Source organism: Eumetopias jubatus, unplaced genomic scaffold (assembly GCF_037043125.1).
Source record: "Eumetopias jubatus isolate StellerSeaLion01/CBP00866 unplaced genomic scaffold, mEumJub1_p1.0 scaffold_6, whole genome shotgun sequence".
NCBI lineage: Eukaryota > Metazoa > Chordata > Mammalia > Carnivora > Otariidae > Eumetopias > Eumetopias jubatus.
Window position 1 is genome coordinate 22,350,699 of NW_028274812.1, and position 17,084 is coordinate 22,367,782.

General features: G+C 41.0%; 1 protein-coding gene and 1 pseudogene across 2 annotated transcripts in view; one reads left to right on the forward strand and one right to left on the reverse strand.

Moving 5' to 3' along the window:
* The window catches only part of PHACTR2 (phosphatase and actin regulator 2), a 259,522-nt gene that overhangs the window by 205,068 nt on the left and 37,370 nt on the right, over positions 1 to 17,084 (reverse strand). The gene's annotated exons all lie outside the window — the stretch shown is intronic.
* On the forward strand, positions 3,586 to 3,711 carry LOC114222804 (U4 spliceosomal RNA; annotated as a pseudogene).

The following is a 17,084-nucleotide window of genomic DNA, read 5'->3' on the forward strand; positions in this document are numbered from 1 at the left end:
AGATGAGACAGGCCAAAGGTACAAGTGGAAACCCACATTCCACCTGTCTAAACATTGAGGTTATAAAGCAAGCTAAGAGACTATTAGAAGATGTTCTATCCTCCACTTAACAAATAAATGTACCTTCATAATGACCTGGAAAGTGGCCGCACTGAGAGTTGGTTTCTAGCCTGAGGCCCACCCTTCTCTGCTGCCCCCAGGCCTGTCCTGCTCTCTAAGAGCTGTGAGCTCTGCTCATAGCCACATATGCACTTTCTGTCAGCACAGCCTGCTGACGGCCCCTCTTCCGGCTTGTGGCTACGAACCCCAGCAGTACAGTTCACCCTCACCCTCACAAAGATGGGTCAAGGGAGGCAAACCAGACAGGCCTGGAAGTGGGCTGAGGGCTGTTTGGAGCAGGAATTCCAGGCCCCCGGGTACCTGAGGCATGGCCCCGGGAAGGGGGTCCAGGCTCCAGGTGGCACGTTCCCCGCTGTGTAAGAGGAAGGTTAACTGGAAGAGGCCAAGCCCAGAGCAAAGGTGACCTTGTGCCTGAGTCTCAAGGTGGCACTGGGTTCATCACCTGTGTATACTGGCATCCTCTGAGAAGTCCCTAATCCCATTTGGCCTTCACTGGCCTCAGGCCAGAGACCCATGGAGGTCACTGCTATATCCTGCCTCCCTCCCAAACTTTCCAGCTGCCTCCGGCCTAGGGCCTCTTCCGTGCCACTTTCATGCTATTCTTGGGTGCTTGGGAAGGAACATTCTGTTGCTGTCACATAACTCTGGGCCGGGGAAGGCAAACCTCACTGCTCCCCTGGCCCCACAAGCTCGTTCTCGGCTCACGTGCCACATCGAGGGCAGAAGGTGATGGCACTTAGGCAACCTGCCTAGACTGCCACACCGATGTTTCTTTCTCTTTGTCAACCTGCCTGACACAAGGTCACTCCAACAGTGTCCTGAATGGATCTGAGTCCATCTGCCTCCTTGAGTATCTACAAGCAATCCTTTCCAGTCTTTTACCCTATGCCAGGCCTCAGCTTCTGAAACTCCAAAGTCAAGAGTTGGCTTCACTGCTCTCTGCTTGCGGCTCAGTCACCCTCTCCTGAAGAAATGAGTGCAGAAGGCCCAGCTGCCTGGGCAAAAGGAATGTCACAAGGCACCAGGAATTACAGAAAAAAAAATCTGTCAGTACCTCAAAATATTGTCTCAAAAACTCCAATAAAATTATTGTGAGAAATGCTAACCTTCGTATGCAAATACAATTAAACTGACCCACTGTGCACAGGATATAAATGTTGAGTTTTTCTGGTAATGGGCATGGATTTGTTCTACTTCATCCATGGTTTCAGCCAGTGCACCTCGTGACTAGCACATGCATGGAAAGATGGCCATCTGGAATCAGGGGAAAGGACAAGCCCATGCAACAGGACAAATCAGTCCATCCTCATGCAGACATCATAATGGACTGTCCTTGCGACCTGAATTTTTTTTTTTTTTTACCACAGTGACCTCAGCTAATAAGACACAGGGTCTTTTCTTGTTTAGATCTTCAGATACAACATATAAGACAGCTTGTTCCTGTTACTAAAGAAATACATAAATAAGTAAATAAATAGAAAGTCTTTGAACTGGAGTGATATTTAAACCTATAAAATTTCCTGAGTAGTCTTTGCTTGACAGTATTTCCTTTATTTTTCTTTCTCAATAGCACCCACTCATGATCGCAAATGCCTATTGACTGCAAAATCCAGAATACTGTAATTAGCTTTCCAACATTGATTTTATATTAAGGCACACAAATAATGTAGGGGATGTGAAATGCTATGTTTCTCTTGATTAGTGTCTTAAAATAACAGATGTAAGCAGCCACATGCTGATAGACATTTGCTCCAAGAGTACATTTAAAATCAGAGGCTGACATTCTCCTCTGAACAATCCAACCAGAAGCTCATTAGGACTTGTGTGAAAACCAGCATGTTTTTATGAATGTGGATCCTTCACCTTCGTGGTGGTATTCCTGAAAGGCATCGGCAGCACATGAAAAGTTCTAATGAACATAAGTCCAAATATAGGGAAGGCACCACAGTAAAAATCAGTTTTATAGAAGACCTGTAGATTTAAGGAATGTAAGACCACACAAAATTCCACATCTTACGTAAATCAAATTCATCTTCAAATAAGTACATTTTCTTCAATCACTAAGTACAGGTAAACTGATCAATTTTAAACTCTTCTTATCATGAACTGTAGTCGCTGAGCATAGAGTTTTAGTTACTGTAATATTCTGCACTAAATTCAACCCTGTGATTATTATATTTTCCAATACATTGTTGGGTTAGGTTATAAGTATTTTGTTTAGGAATTTTCCATCTGCTCTTATGAGTGAGATTAGTTTGTCATTTTCCCTTCTGGCCTTAGAATGAGTTGGGAAAGGGGCGCCTGGGTGGCTCAGTTGGTTAAGCATCTGTCTTCGGCTCAGGTCATGATCCCAAGGTCCTGGGATCAAGCCCTGCGTCTGGGCTCTCTGCTCAGTGGAGAGTTGCTTCTCCCTTTCCCTCTGCTGCTCCCCCTGCTTGTGCTCTCTCTCTCTCTGGCAAATAAATAAATAAAATCTTTTAAAAAAAAATGAGCTGGGACATGTTTCATCATCTTCTGTAATACGAGGTAGTTTGTGTAAGATTAGTGTTGTGGGCTGAATCGTATCCCCCAAATTCATATTCAAACTCCCAGCACCTTGGAATAGGACTGTATCTGCAGACAGGACTTTTAGAGATGATTAAGTTAAAATGAGGCCCTGAGGGTAAGCTCTAATCCAATGTGACTGGTGCTCTTATTAGATGAGGAATCTGGACCCACAGAGAAGACCAGAGATGCTCACGCATAGAGGAAAGACCTTACAAGGACAAAGCAGGACAGCAGTCTTCTGCAAGCTGAGGAGAAGCCTTGGAAGAAACCAAACCTGCCAACACCTTGACCTTGGACTTCTCCAGAACTGTGAGAAAATACATTTCTGTTGGTTAAGCCATCCAATCTGTGGCATTCTGTTATGGTAGCTCTAGCAAATGAATACAACTAAAATGACTTGTTCCTTGAATGCTGAGTTGAACTCACTAGTACAATCTTCAGGGTCTGGTGAAACATTCTGATCATTGATTCAAATTAGTTAATAATTATAGGAGCTTCCAACTTTCTATTTCTTCTTGAGCCAGTTTTGGTAAGTTAAATTTTTAAGGAACATGTACATTAACTCCATTCTCAAGGTTATAGATACCAGCTTTGCCTATAATAGCTTCTTACTGTCTTTTAATCTCTGTAATCCCTACAGGTGTGTTCCTTTCCCATTTCTAATATTGTTCATTTGTGCTTTTCTTCTCTCTCTTGTGGATATTTCCAGGTATGTCATTTCCATTAGGCTTTTCAAAGAACCAACTTTTGGCTTTGTTGATCCTTGCATATTTATTTTCTGTTTCATTAATTCTTACATTTATCTTTATTATTTCCTTCTTTCTGCTTTCTCTGGGTTGACTCCAAGAAAGCCTTACTCTGAGGATTGACATTTGGAACATCTAGTGTCAATTAGTGGTTTTCAAATTCTGCTCAGCAAGCTTTGCACCGTGGCAGTATCGTAATCAATGAGGTTTATCCGAGGCGTGATTATTGCTAATTGAAAACTTTTCTCAAATTCTGCTCAGCAAGACCCTGGGATATTCTTTGGTGGTGTCTCAGAGATTTCCTGACTCCCACTGAGAAAGCTTAGCTGTTTTAATCTAAGCAAGTCTACTTTTGTCAGTTTTACGTGTGAGACTTCCATAAAGTTTGGGGGAGGGGGATGGTTGCATTCTCTGTTTTTAAATTTGAAGACTTCAGAGGGACTAAGCTAATGAGATCTGTTTCTCCCATATCATAACTTTTAGTACTTATAGATATACATATTTCTATTGACAACATAGTGAGTTACAAAGTACCAATTTATAGCTGGGGAAATTTGTCCACATCTGTCAATGCCAGAACCCTTCTAAACTGGGATTCTATAATTCTATCTACTTACATAAGATCGATGATCTTAAGTATAAAAGGTTTTAAAAGATCTTTCACTGCCGGTAATATTTAGAATTTGTGCTGAGTATTGGACTAATTTTTTTTACTCTAAATAACCCTTCAGGTAGAGGTCCTACAAAGGATGAAAGAATAGGGTTTCTTAATTTCAAAACAGACAATTTTCTTGCTTTCAAATATCTCATTAATTTGTTGCATATGTCCCTGAAATAGTGTCCCAGCTTTTTTGTCAACAGACTCCAGACTTAATCTTTTAATTTCATCTTCCATGAGTTGCTGACAGGCTTTTGGTACAATTATTCCATTATAGGTCACTGCCATAAACTATTTCATGTTACTGAGAGATGAGTTAAGAGTAATGTCAGATTGGAGAAAAAATAATGTCAGATTGTATTTTTTAATATAAAACTCTAGATAACATAAATTCATCTGATATGGGCCTTTGATTCCATGGACAGAAATAATTTATGGACTTAGCTATATGATTTGGCATAGATAGCCTAGAAATGTTTCTTTAATGTCTTATCATATATCATTGTCAACAATTAAAGAGTGATTTCTTAGAAAAATAAATTAAAAACTCAAATGCTATAGACCAGGACTGAATCTTAGTTACAACTCCCCCTACCCTTTATACTTGTAGCTAAGTAATTTGATTTATAATTTAGAATAATTACAGGGCACCTGGTTGACTCAGTTGGAAGAACATGGGATGCTTGATCTCAGGGTCATGAGTTTGAGCCCACGTTGGGTGGAGAGATTCCTTATAAATAAATAAAATAATTTTTAAAAATTAGAATAATCATCATGTCTTTCCTTCATGGCAAACAGATGATTATCTGTCTTCATGCATATGATGTGGGTTTCACAAACCAAGAACAGTAATGAGCTTAACCCACTAGCTAATTACTATCAGAAAAAAAAAAAGTCTCAATAATAACACAAATCTCAGTTGCTGACTTAGACAATCTTCGATGTTGTAACATATGGCGTTAACATCATTGAATATGGGCATACTTTCAGAACTTTTGAGAAAGACATATTTCAGCTAATGCTGCATGATGGACCCATGTCAGGTCTAACCACAATTAGACCTACCATGCTTCCTTTGAGCTGTGTGGCCAGTTGGTACTATTTACCCTTAAAATTACCCCGGATAGAAACTTCTCTTCCATTTTATATGATACAGAAGGCCCAGGTCTCTGTGACCCCTGGGTGGCTCGGATGGTTAAGCATCTGCCTTCGGCTCAAGTCATGATCCCAGGGTCCTGGGATCGAGCCCCGCATCGGGCTCCCTGGTCAGAGGGGGGCCTGCTTCTCCCCCTCCCTCTGCTTCTCACCCTGCTCATGTTCTCTCTCTCTCTCTCTATCTCTGTGTCTCAAATGAATAAATAAAAAAATAATAAAAAAATAAAGAAGGCCCAGGTCTCATCCAAGCACGTGATAACGTGTTTCCGAGGTTTATGTTTTGTTTTAAGGAAAAAGGAATCTGTCTCTTCCACGAATCGCTAGCAGCCCCAGCTTAAAATCCCCTGTTGCTGGGCTCACCAGCTCCCATTAAGCCTTCAGTACAACATCAATTTGCTGGCCAAATCTAACTGCAAAACAAATCACCTTCGAAGTCCCATTATCCACATCATTTTGAGAACAGAGTCACTCATGTAGTTTATTCACCCACGAACATTGTTGGAGCACCTATCAGGTGCCAAGCCCAGTGATAGCCAGGAAGATCCCTCCCTTCGAGAAGCTTGCTCTCTAGTTGGCTTCATCTTTTCAAAACCCTGTGTTCCCAAGACAACACCATCAGCCTCCTATATTGCTCCCTGAGCTACGGAGCCACGCCTGTGGTTTCCGGCTTGCTAGGAGCTCTGGCGACTCTGGTTCTGAATCCAGTTTCCCACTCCTTCAGCTCTAGGTTAACAGTGAACCTGCTTGCCTAGTTCTGATGTGTTGTCCTTGCCCTGTCTGGTATCTCAGCTTCCACTCTGAATGGAGATTTTGCCTTGGTTAAATCAATCTCACCCCAAGACGGAAAGTCAGTTCCAACCCCTTCCTAGCAGCCAGAATCCTGCTGCAATGGACAGACCTGCTTCCTAACAGTGACTCCTGAGCTGGATCTCCAACGTCATCCCTCCCCCACATTCCCTCTCATGTTGGCGCAGGTGTGGTTCCCACCCTGCTGAGTCCCGCTGTCAGTTCCTGCAGATCATTAAGACTATGGTTCCCCTCACTGTTCAGGTCCAGTGCTGTGCCTGGTCCTGCTCATCAACTATGCGGTAATTGCTGATTAAATATCATGGTTTCCCCCAGAGTAGGACTTCAGTTTAATCCACATAATCCATGGCACTGAGGTCAGGAACTGTCTTTTAAAAAATCTGTATCCATAGCACTTGGGAGTACTTGAAATGTAGTAAGTCTCAGATCCAAGAAACCCTTGTTGAATGAAAGAATGAAGTTGTACAGGCAGAAAGGAAACACTTTAGCTCTTGCTCTCACCATTAAGACATGCCTTCCAATTAAGACAGACGTGCCTTATGGCTCTGTTATTGCTCGATTTGATGGTATTCCTATTCTATAGACCTCTTTTCACAAGTATTTGCCAGATTCCCTGCCTCTGTGGGGGAGCAAAGTCAAACACATCATCGTGTCACTTAGCAACTTCAGGAGAAACCTCCGGAGTGTTAACCAGTGTTTTACCAACACTGAAAAGTGAGACAGGGATTGTGTTTTCTCTGTAGATGGTTCTGTGCAGACGACAACCTGAGAGAGCAGCAAGCATGTACCCCTGTAATCCAACCCGACGCGGTTTGACAAGCACTTTCATTAACCAAATCACTGTTTAGTAGAAAATATTCCATCTTCTCAATTCATAGAGATGAAAGGATTGTGGAGGCATGTTCTTCATTGCTACTGTGAAATGTGCAATCATGCTGGAATCCCTGGTACGTAAGTGGCCTGTATGCTGGTTCTAACAGCATAAATAGTTGACACATAATTACATCCAAAAACAGGAACAGAAATTTACTAACTCCTAAACTCCCTGAGAACTTCTTATACCCAGAATAGAAAGATTCAGTATGGTGTTTCTAATTCAAGTAGGTGAATGTTGACTGCATTTTAAAGTGCATCAGAATCTGAATTTAAAGTCTATCTCGGCAAACTATTATTTATACATTTTTACATTTTTAGACTCTTATACTTAATTTTATACTTAAATTCTTTGTAGACTTTTCTCTTTCATTACAGCTGAATCCTCCAACAATATCTTGGCAAGACTTTGCCAAGTCTTGATGTATTCAAAAATACATCAAGTACCTATTTGAACAGAATGCTGAATACATCAAATACCTATTTGAACGGAATGAAATATTTTTGCGTAGCTAAATAATTTGGAGAGCTGAACACTGCCATTTTAACAAGGAGTTTTTGATCTTGCTCTTATCCCTTAATATTATATGGGGACCATAACCTCATGTCATTAAAACTGTTCATAAATGTAAATAATACTGTACAATTTCTATCATTTACTGGTTCACCGCCCTATTCTTGGGTAGGAAGACTGTTCTATTTTAACAACACTATGATGAGTAGCATTATATGTCCATGTCTGATCATTCTTTAATAAAAAATTATAGAAATCAAATTGCTAAATAAAAGAGAATGAAAGGTTTTAAGGCTTTTGGGTAAACAGCCAAATTGTTTTCCTGGTCCCTGCCATGGAATCAAATTACCTGCCTCCTCTACTGCTGGTATCCATTGTCTATGTCAATAATTTGGAATCTGATTTTTTATTACCTTATTTTCCTTCTGATTTCCTCTCCTTGTGACTTGTCTCTCGGTGTATTTTGTCATTCTGATTTGTAAGCTCATGTTCAGTTGAGCATTCGTGGGAATCGCATGAAGCTTGGGCTGAGGTTCCATTTCCAGAAAGGACTGATTCTGGATTGTATGTAGCAGGAGCCCATGGTGCTCTGGTCCAGAACCACTTTAAGTTATTTGTTTGGCTTGGCATTTACAGGCCCAAACGAGTAACTGCATGAGGGTGGTTCTATGGTTATACATTTTTATGGGAGGTTTTTTTCCCATCCATAGCCTAGGAGGAAATAGGTAAGTTTCCTGGTGTCTCTTTAATGACAGATTTTTTTTTTCTAGCTTTCCCTTTTACTAAGGGTGCAGCCCTTTATCCAGGGTTGATGTGACACCTAGCATTAAAACCCAAGGCCCTGGTGCCCATGCCCAGGAGGCTGCCTTACCATCTCCATGTCTGATTGCAGAAACAACTGGATTCATTGGAGGCGACTCAGCAGACAGGCAGATGAGGAGAGAATGGCCTGTTATACTCACCTTCATACCTCCCACCCCTATGTTCTAGGTTGATTAGAGATATCCACAGGGTTTATGCCATCGTCAATAGAGGGGAACCAGATGACCTTGTTCTCTGTCCACCTGCAGACTAGAAAACTTCACCCAAGGCCCTAGACTACTGATAAAAGTTGTCAGTGTCTTCCATGCCTGTTTATCACTCTGGTGTCCAACCCCATTTGGTTTTGGCCCCGAAGGTTTCCCCATTTTTAAAAAAGATATTTCAGCTAGACATTTAAAGGGCTGTATTTCTATTTCTTACTCCGATTTAAGGGTATTGTGTAGTGGGAGCATACTTCAGACTATCTAGTTGGTCATATTGCCAGAAGAGGTCCCATCTGCAATCTCTAGACCTCCTGTCACTTCCCCGGAAGTGTTAGACCCCAGTTTTACCTGCAGCCCCTGCCTCTTAACGCTCTGGGCCACTTCAACATTTATGTGCACAACCCATCCAACATCTTAGCCTCTCCCATCCAAGTACTAACCAGGCCCGACCCTGCTTAGCTTCCGAGATCAGACGAGATCGGGCGCGTTCAGGGTGGTATGGCCGTAAACACATCTTAGCCTCTCGATTATATGACTGTCTCATCTTTAGTGACCTTCATCTTCCTGGTCCTCAGCTACCTACATGATGCCTCTCTTCTACCACATCAGTGGCACCCCCTTCAGAAACTTTAATTCCATCATCTTAACTTCAGACCACAGTCTCTTATATTTCCAATTCTCTTATTCAGTTACCTCTTTGGTATTTCCAGATCCTCGATTCCTCCTTTCTCCTTATCTATCACCTGCATCCAACCCATTTCACCCTAGGGGAAGCTCTCAACCCATGCATGTTCCCCCACTGCCCTTCAGTTGTACCTGCCTAAACAGAAAACCCAAACTTTGTGGATCTAGCAGTCTGCCTTTTCCACACCTTCCCCTGGGCTGCTGGGAAAATCCACACAATCCATACAGATTGTGCCACTTGGAGTCAAGTTCTGTATCTGGTTGCTTTAAACTGCTTCGTGATTTGGGGCACCTGGCTGGCTCAGTTGGTAGTGCATGCGACTCTTGATCTTGGGGTCATGAGTTCGAGCCCCAGATTGGGTGTGGAGGCTACTTAAAATACATAAACAAACAAACAAACTGCTTAGCAATTCTTGTAAATATCCATGGTGAATTCTCTCTTCTGTGATACACAACGACCAGCTCAAACCTTCTCCAACAAACTCGGACTCTCTGTAGCCCTGAACAAAAGAACTGTCCTCCTACCTCACAGAAGACATGGAAGCCATCAGAAGAGAACGTCACCTTTCCTGCCACCACATTTCTACCTAACTAACTACACTGTGGTAGGCAGCTGGTCCCTGAGGATTCCTACTTCCTGGTATTCATACTCCTGGGTAATCCCCTCCCTTTGACTGTGGGCTGGACTAACTCCCTTCTAATGAAGAGTCCAGCAAAGGTGACAGGCTATCGCTTCTGTGATCAGGTTACACAAAGATTATGACTTCCACCTTGCTTCCTCTCCAGCTCACTGTGCCATGTTGTGAGCTGCCCTATGGAGAGGCCCAGGTTGCAAGAAACTGAGGGTGGCCTGTTGGACAACTGCCAGGGAAGGACTGAGGTCAGCCCGACAGCTCACAAAAACCGGAATCCTGCCAACACCCTTGTGAGTGAGCTTGGAAGCAGATCCTTACCCAGTTGAGTGTGGAAATAAGTACAACCAGCCATATTTCTTGATCGCAATCTGTGAGAGATTCTGAGTCAGAAGTCGCAGTGAAGATATGCTTGGAGAACTCCTGACCCACAGAATAAATGCACGATAAATGCATTGTGTAAAACAGTCACATTGTGGGGTAATTTGTTACACAGCAATAATGAATATACACACCCACTCCTCCTTCCTGCCATTCCTCTTGTTGCAATGGAAAAGGAGCCTCTCTTCTGAAGTAGACTCCACAATCTGTGGAAGAGGTCCCCTCCCTTCTCCTCCCCCCAGGTCTTACTGGTCCCCCACAAACAAGCCCCTCCTTCAAGATCTTGCCTGAGTGTGGGAGTCTCATCACACTTGTCCACTCGTAGCTTACCTCATCTCTGTTTGCCCCAAGGGTGTAAGCTCTGTGAAGACAGAAGCTATGCTAATCTGGTTCATTGTTTTATCCTCAATTCCTACCATCATCCTTTGAACACAGAAGTCCCTTCATAAAAATATAGTGAGGGCGCCTGGGTGGCTCAGTTGGTTAAGCGACTGCCTTCGGCTCAGGTCATGATCCTGGAGTCCCGGGATCGAGTCCCGCATCGGGCTCCCCGCCGAGCAGGGAGCCTGCTTCTCCCTCTGACCCTCTTCCCTCCCGTGCTCTCTAGCTCTCATTCTCTCTCTCTCAGATAAATAAATAAAATCTTTAAAAAATATATAGTGAATGAATATATCATGAATGGATATTAAAAAGAGTTCTTGGAGACAGTCCCTAAAATTTCTTTGGTGTTGGTTAGCATTACCATATCACCTGTTTTATTTTATTTTTTTTAAATAGCAGTATAAACTTTTATTTATTTTTAAATTTAAATGCAATTAATCAACATATAATGTATTATTAGTTTCAGAGGTAGAGTTCAGTGATTCATCGGTCTTATGTAATACCCAGTATTCATTATATCATGTGCCTTCCTTAATATCCATCACCCAGCTACCCTATTCCCTTACCCCCTTCCCCTCCAGCAACCCTCAGTTTGTTTCTTGTGATGAAGAGTCTCTTATGGTTTGTCTCCCTCTCTGATTTTGTCTTGTCTTATTTTCCCTCCCTTCCCCTATGCTCCTGTTTTCTTTCTTAAATTCCACATATGAGTGAGATCATATGATAATTGTCTTTCTCTGATTGACTTATTTTGCTTAGCATAATTCCCTCTAGTTCCATCCATGTCGTTGCAAATGGCAAGATTTCATTTTTTGATGGCTGAGTAGTATTCCATTGTATATATATACACCACATCTTCTTTATCCATTCATCTATCAATGGACATCTAGGCTCTTTCCACAGTTTGGCTATTGTGGACATTGCTGCTATAAACATTGGGGTGCACGTACCCCTTCAGATCCCTACATTTGTATCTTTGGGGTAAATACCCAGGAGTGCAATTGCTGGGTCATAGGGTAGCTCCATTTTCAACTTTTTGAGGAACCTCCATACTGTTTTCCAGAGTGGCTGCACCAGCTTGCATTCCCACCAACAGTGTAGGAGGGTTCCCCTTTCTCCGCATCCCTGCCAACATCTGTCGTTTCCTGACTTGTTAATTCTAGCCATTCTGACCGCTGTGAGGTGGTATCTCATTGTGGTTTTGATTTGTATTTCCCTGATGCTGAACATGTCACCTGTTTTAAACCCTGAATATGAAAATTTAGTTAAAACCTATACACATAACAGAGTAATTTGCTGAAATTGGTGTTTTGGTTAGATTTTTGTTGTTATTTTCCACTAATGACTCATGCTCCTCCCAAATGAAAATATTTTCCTTCCTTCAACCAGGACCTCCCTTAGCCAATAAGGCTCTTTTATGCAAAAATTTTTAAAGAGTGCCTTTCCTCTTGGCAGCTTGTCCAGCTTGGAAAACCATGTACAGGCTGGATTTCCAGCCACATTCTCTCCCATGGCCAATGCTCTTGTGCAAAGAACAACCTACACATCCTTACATTGCTACCCAGCTCAATCCTTCTACCAGGGAAAGCCCAGGGTTGGGTATTGCTCTCTTGAGTTCTGAGCTCCCTTGCCTCCCTGAGGAAAGTCAAGAACCAATAAGAGTTGAATTAAACTAGATTATCCAAGAAGTGGGAAGATGGAGGATGATGCTTTGCATTGGAAAGGGGGAATGGGTAAATCTGGCTATGTCTTCCCTACCTAGGTGATGAAAATGGCAGGTTTGGGGGGCCCATCTCCAGCAGCCACAGAGTCCCCCACAACACTGCACTGTTTGGTGAAGGAGCAAGTGTAATAGTGACCACAAAGGGCAGAGAATGAGGCTCCTTCCCTTGTTGTGCCTGTATGGCTACTGATATAACCCACAAGCGGGGAAGACGGACTGGCAAGTAGATGGATTCTGGAAGTCTCATCAGTGCTGGCGAATGAATAAGGATGGACCAGACTTTGATTAATTTAGAAGGATAAATAATTAGACCTCACCGGCACAGTATATTATATCATTACCTCTATACCCATATTTCCCTCACTGGATCTCATACATACCCCTTGTTTCTAGCTGCATTCCCTAAACCATTGCTGAGGTTCTGCTGATTCGGATTTAAGCTTTTTAAGTAGGTGCTCCATGACTCTCCCTGCATCTCTCCCCCTCACTTCTTTTTCCCCACCTATTATGGGATTACTGGATAAACCCCTTTCAAACATGACTTTCAGGATATCACTTTGGCACACAAACATTTTCACCTGCTCCCCACTAAGTAGAGCCTGGAGTTCAAAGTCTTAGCCTGTGGTTCAAGGCCCGGCACAATACGATCTCAATACACCCACCTGGCTTCACGCCCTAACCTGTGATACCAGCCAAACTGAAAATTCTCATCTCTGTGCCTCTGCCCATTCCGATTCTTTCTGGTTGGGGTTTTTATCCACCCCTTCTTCTTCCTTTTTTTTTTTTTTTAAATCAAAATCTTACACAACCTTTAATACATTAATGGTTAACACATTAACATTAAAATGTATCTTTCTCTGGAAGCCTTTCCTAACTCTTTAATGCCTAGAGCGCTTTTCTTGTCTTTTATATTGTTTGTGATCATAATTCAATTTCCCTATGTTATGTAATATTTGATTTTAAATATTGATTTCACTGTGAGATCCTCGGGGCAGGAACCAGAGCAAGTTGTCTACCTTCATGTGCCTACCACGTTGCCTAGCACAGCGTTCTGCACAAAAACGAACAAAAGATTGGTTCTTCCTTTTACCAGAAGATCCACCATAACAAAATTTCTGGTAGACTTAAAATACGACTTTTAAAATTAAAATATATATATATTTTTACATTCCATTCAACTTCTCAAAAAGAAGGGTTTTTTTGACCTAACTATAAAGTTTAATCATAAACCTGGGACGCCTGGGTGGCTCTGTCGTTAAGCGTCTGCCTTCGGCTCAGGTCATGATTCCAGGGTCCTGGGAGAGAGTCCCACATCAGGCTCCTTGCTCAGTGCAGAGCCTGTTTCTCCCTCTCCCTCTGCTGCTCCCCCTGCTTGTGCTCTCTCTTACAAATAAATAAAAATCTTAAAAAAAAATCATAAACCTGAAAGGTGCATCTTAGCAAAATTAAAGAAGATAAGTATATAATCTGATATAGAAGTTTTATGTTTTGGGGGGATGGTTTTACATAGAATATACCTACAATATAAGCTATGTCATAGAAAATCTGGTCCTTTTCAAGGAATATTAGGTTATTAACTTTAAAAAGAACAAATATCACTTCTTTCGGCTTATGTTTTAAAACTGGAAAGGTAAATATTAGAAATAAACCTTCCACTTGAAGCCGTTTGGTAGTAATGAACTCTATTTCTAAAAAATAATAAACGTAAAATCTGTTAAATGTTTTATTTTCCTGTATTTTTAAGCACAGCTCCTTCTTGAATGAACGAAATTCCACAAAATTTCTTTTCCAGGAATAGAAATGACCTGTGACTTGTAAAATATGTAATCCAGAATATACAAGAGAAGAGAGACCTACCAAAGCTAGGTGGTGAGAGCCGAGGGTCACACAGCAGCCTCTCTCCCTAGCCAGGCCCTGGGTGTGGCTGGACTTAAAGGTGCCTAAGAGAATCAGGCTTGGACCTCAAATCCTGTCATACACAAGAGTCATTTAATGTGGAAGACACCAAATTTGGAGAGCCTCCAAATTTCCAGCCAACATAAGCAAAAACCCTATGGATATAAAGATGATAACATCTACGTTAGCTCTGTTGGACATCAATTCAAAAGAGATTAATATAGCCAAGGGCATTCACTTTCTCTGACATATCTCATTCCAGAAATGTGATTATGCCCTATTAGCTGAAAACAGCAACTCAAAAACTTGCTAAAATTTTTTTTAAACAATTGTCCACAGACTGGACACAGATTTTTTTTTTCTAAAGTGAAAACAAATGTCCAATTAGGAAGTCTTAATGTACTTAAGAATCAATTGTATTCTGAAAACAATTTACCCTAAGAGGAACTGGATTTTTATTTAACAAAACGGTCTGATAATGGTTTTAATAGACTGGAAGATAAATAAACATTAAGTAGGTAAAAACAAAAAGTAATTCATCTAATATTGCTTCTCTGGGACTACAGTACTTTACAAGAGAAAAAATTCAAACAACACATTTATAGGTACATCTGTCTTTTCAATAGAAGTTATTAAGTGCAAATACTAAGTCTCTTGTGTCCGACAGTACATTTGCTGATCAGTATGACCACTACTCCATCTAGTGTCCAAACTGCAAACAGCGGCTAAGGAGAGATTTTTCTGCAAGCCCGTCTCTGAATGCCATTTTATATGCTAGTGTTTGGAAAATAGTTTATTACAAAGAATACAAACTATATAAAACAATTTTTTGAACCCAGGTAAAGATGGGACTGTTTTTTTTTTTAAGACTTTTTAAGTCTTTTAAAGACCTCGTAAAGGAGAAAGTTAAGATAGTACATTGAACAGTAGCTAGGAATCATGACATTCATAGAATGGGGGGAAATAATTGGCAGATATAAAGTCAAACATAAAAATATGAAAATATATGCAAGAGAGTAATTTGTTACTGGTTGGAAATGCTTTTGGAGTCAGTGATGATTATTTGTTTATTTGTCTAATTATAGCTCTTAATTATTTCAAGTGGATATTTTGTTGTAATTAACAAACCAAGTAAACATTTATAAAGCTAATGTGACAGTCACATCTAGCTATTCTGCAAGATAAAGAAGAACCTGGCCAAATTCCACAGGTCCCCAATAAAAGTATTAATTTCTACATTTGGAAAAGTTTTTTTTTTTTTAAATATCATTCTATTATTTTTTTAAAAATGGCAGAAGGCCAGCTTTTAGATTTAGAACTGAAATGCTATCAGAGAGAGTGTATCATTTTGGGGGGTTCTTTTCAATATTGCTATTGAGGAGGTCCTGGTTTGTTTGGAAAATATGTACATCAAATTTCCAATGCAACCAACTCTAGGAGCTGCTACTTTTTAAACATCATTAAAAGAACATAAAGTATTTTGAAATTTTAAACATGTCCTCAGGAATCATTTTATGAGTATTTGTAAAATGATTCATCCTAAAGGAAACACAGGTGATCATAAAAAGAAATTTCAGGCAAATGCAACATCTCTCCAGAGATGAAAAAGAAAATGCAGCTATAATTTTAAAAACCTAACTGAATTCTATAGATGCTAAGAGGTATAAAATCCACTTATGGAGCTAAAAGAAGACACTTCACCATGAGCATTTAAGGTAGTGTAGACAACAGATCCTAAGGTGACCTACATAATTTGCCATTTCCTGTTGTCCATGCCTCTGTGTGGTCCCCTATCCTTGAATGCAAATGGGACTTGTGAACAGCTTTTAGCCAGTAGGAAAGGGCAAAGTGGGTGGATGTCACCTTGTGATATGTTATACTATATAATAAGACTCTGTTTTAGCAAACTGGAGCGAGAGATTCTCCTTCCTGGCTTAAGGCGTGAGCAGCCATGTTGAAGATTCCTAGTGGGAGCAGCCTTCAATCAAGAGCCAGCAAAAAGCTGGGGCCCTCAGTCATACAGCCCTAGGAAATGAATTCTGCCAACAAGCCAAATGAGCTTGGAAGCCCACTCTGCCCCACTCAAGCCTCCAGATGAGAGCACAGTCCAGCTGGCACCCTGATTGGAGCCTGATGAGACCTTAAGCAGAAAACCCAGTTGAGTTGTGCCCAGGCTTCTGACCCATGGAAATTGTGACTTGTTTCACCTGCTAATGTTGTGGTAATTTGTTATGCAGCAATAGAAAACGAATACATGTAGTATGTTAAATAAAATTCACAATTCTACAGTTATTGAAAACTAGACCCAGGTCTGAGTCTGGTATAGAGTAGGTCCTCAGAACATAGCTAAATGAATGTACTATATCCTATACAAAGATCAGAAAGGCGGGCAAGAGTTTAATGCACAGTTCCAAGGGCATCATAATCCACTTGAGGAAAAATGGACATGTAATTAACTATTATAACAAAATACTAAAGTAACTAAAATAATTAAAGTAACTAAAATAAATACTAACATAGGTATAAGTAACATGATTGGATGCACAGAAAAGAATCTATGTCAATAGAAATCTTTCAAGCTATAGAAAACCCAAATCAAAACTACTTAGAAAAAAAAAAAAAACATGAGGGTTGGAATTCATTGATTCACAAAGTCTGGAAGTAGGGCCAGCCTCATGCTTGGGTACATCCATCCTCAAGGCTCCAAAATTCTCTAGGCTCTTCCTTCCTAAGCATGTCATTTTCAAACTTGGGCAAGCTGCCCCCATGTTGAAAATCTGAATATAGAGGTTATAGAATACCATACTTCTCTTCCATAAGCCCCAGTCAAAGTCCCTATGCTTCTCATTGACCTGGGTTGGATCATGCACACACCCTTCAACCGAGCTCCACAGCCAAAACTATCTAAAGCCAGGTGGAGCCCAGACCTGGAGCCAACAATGGAT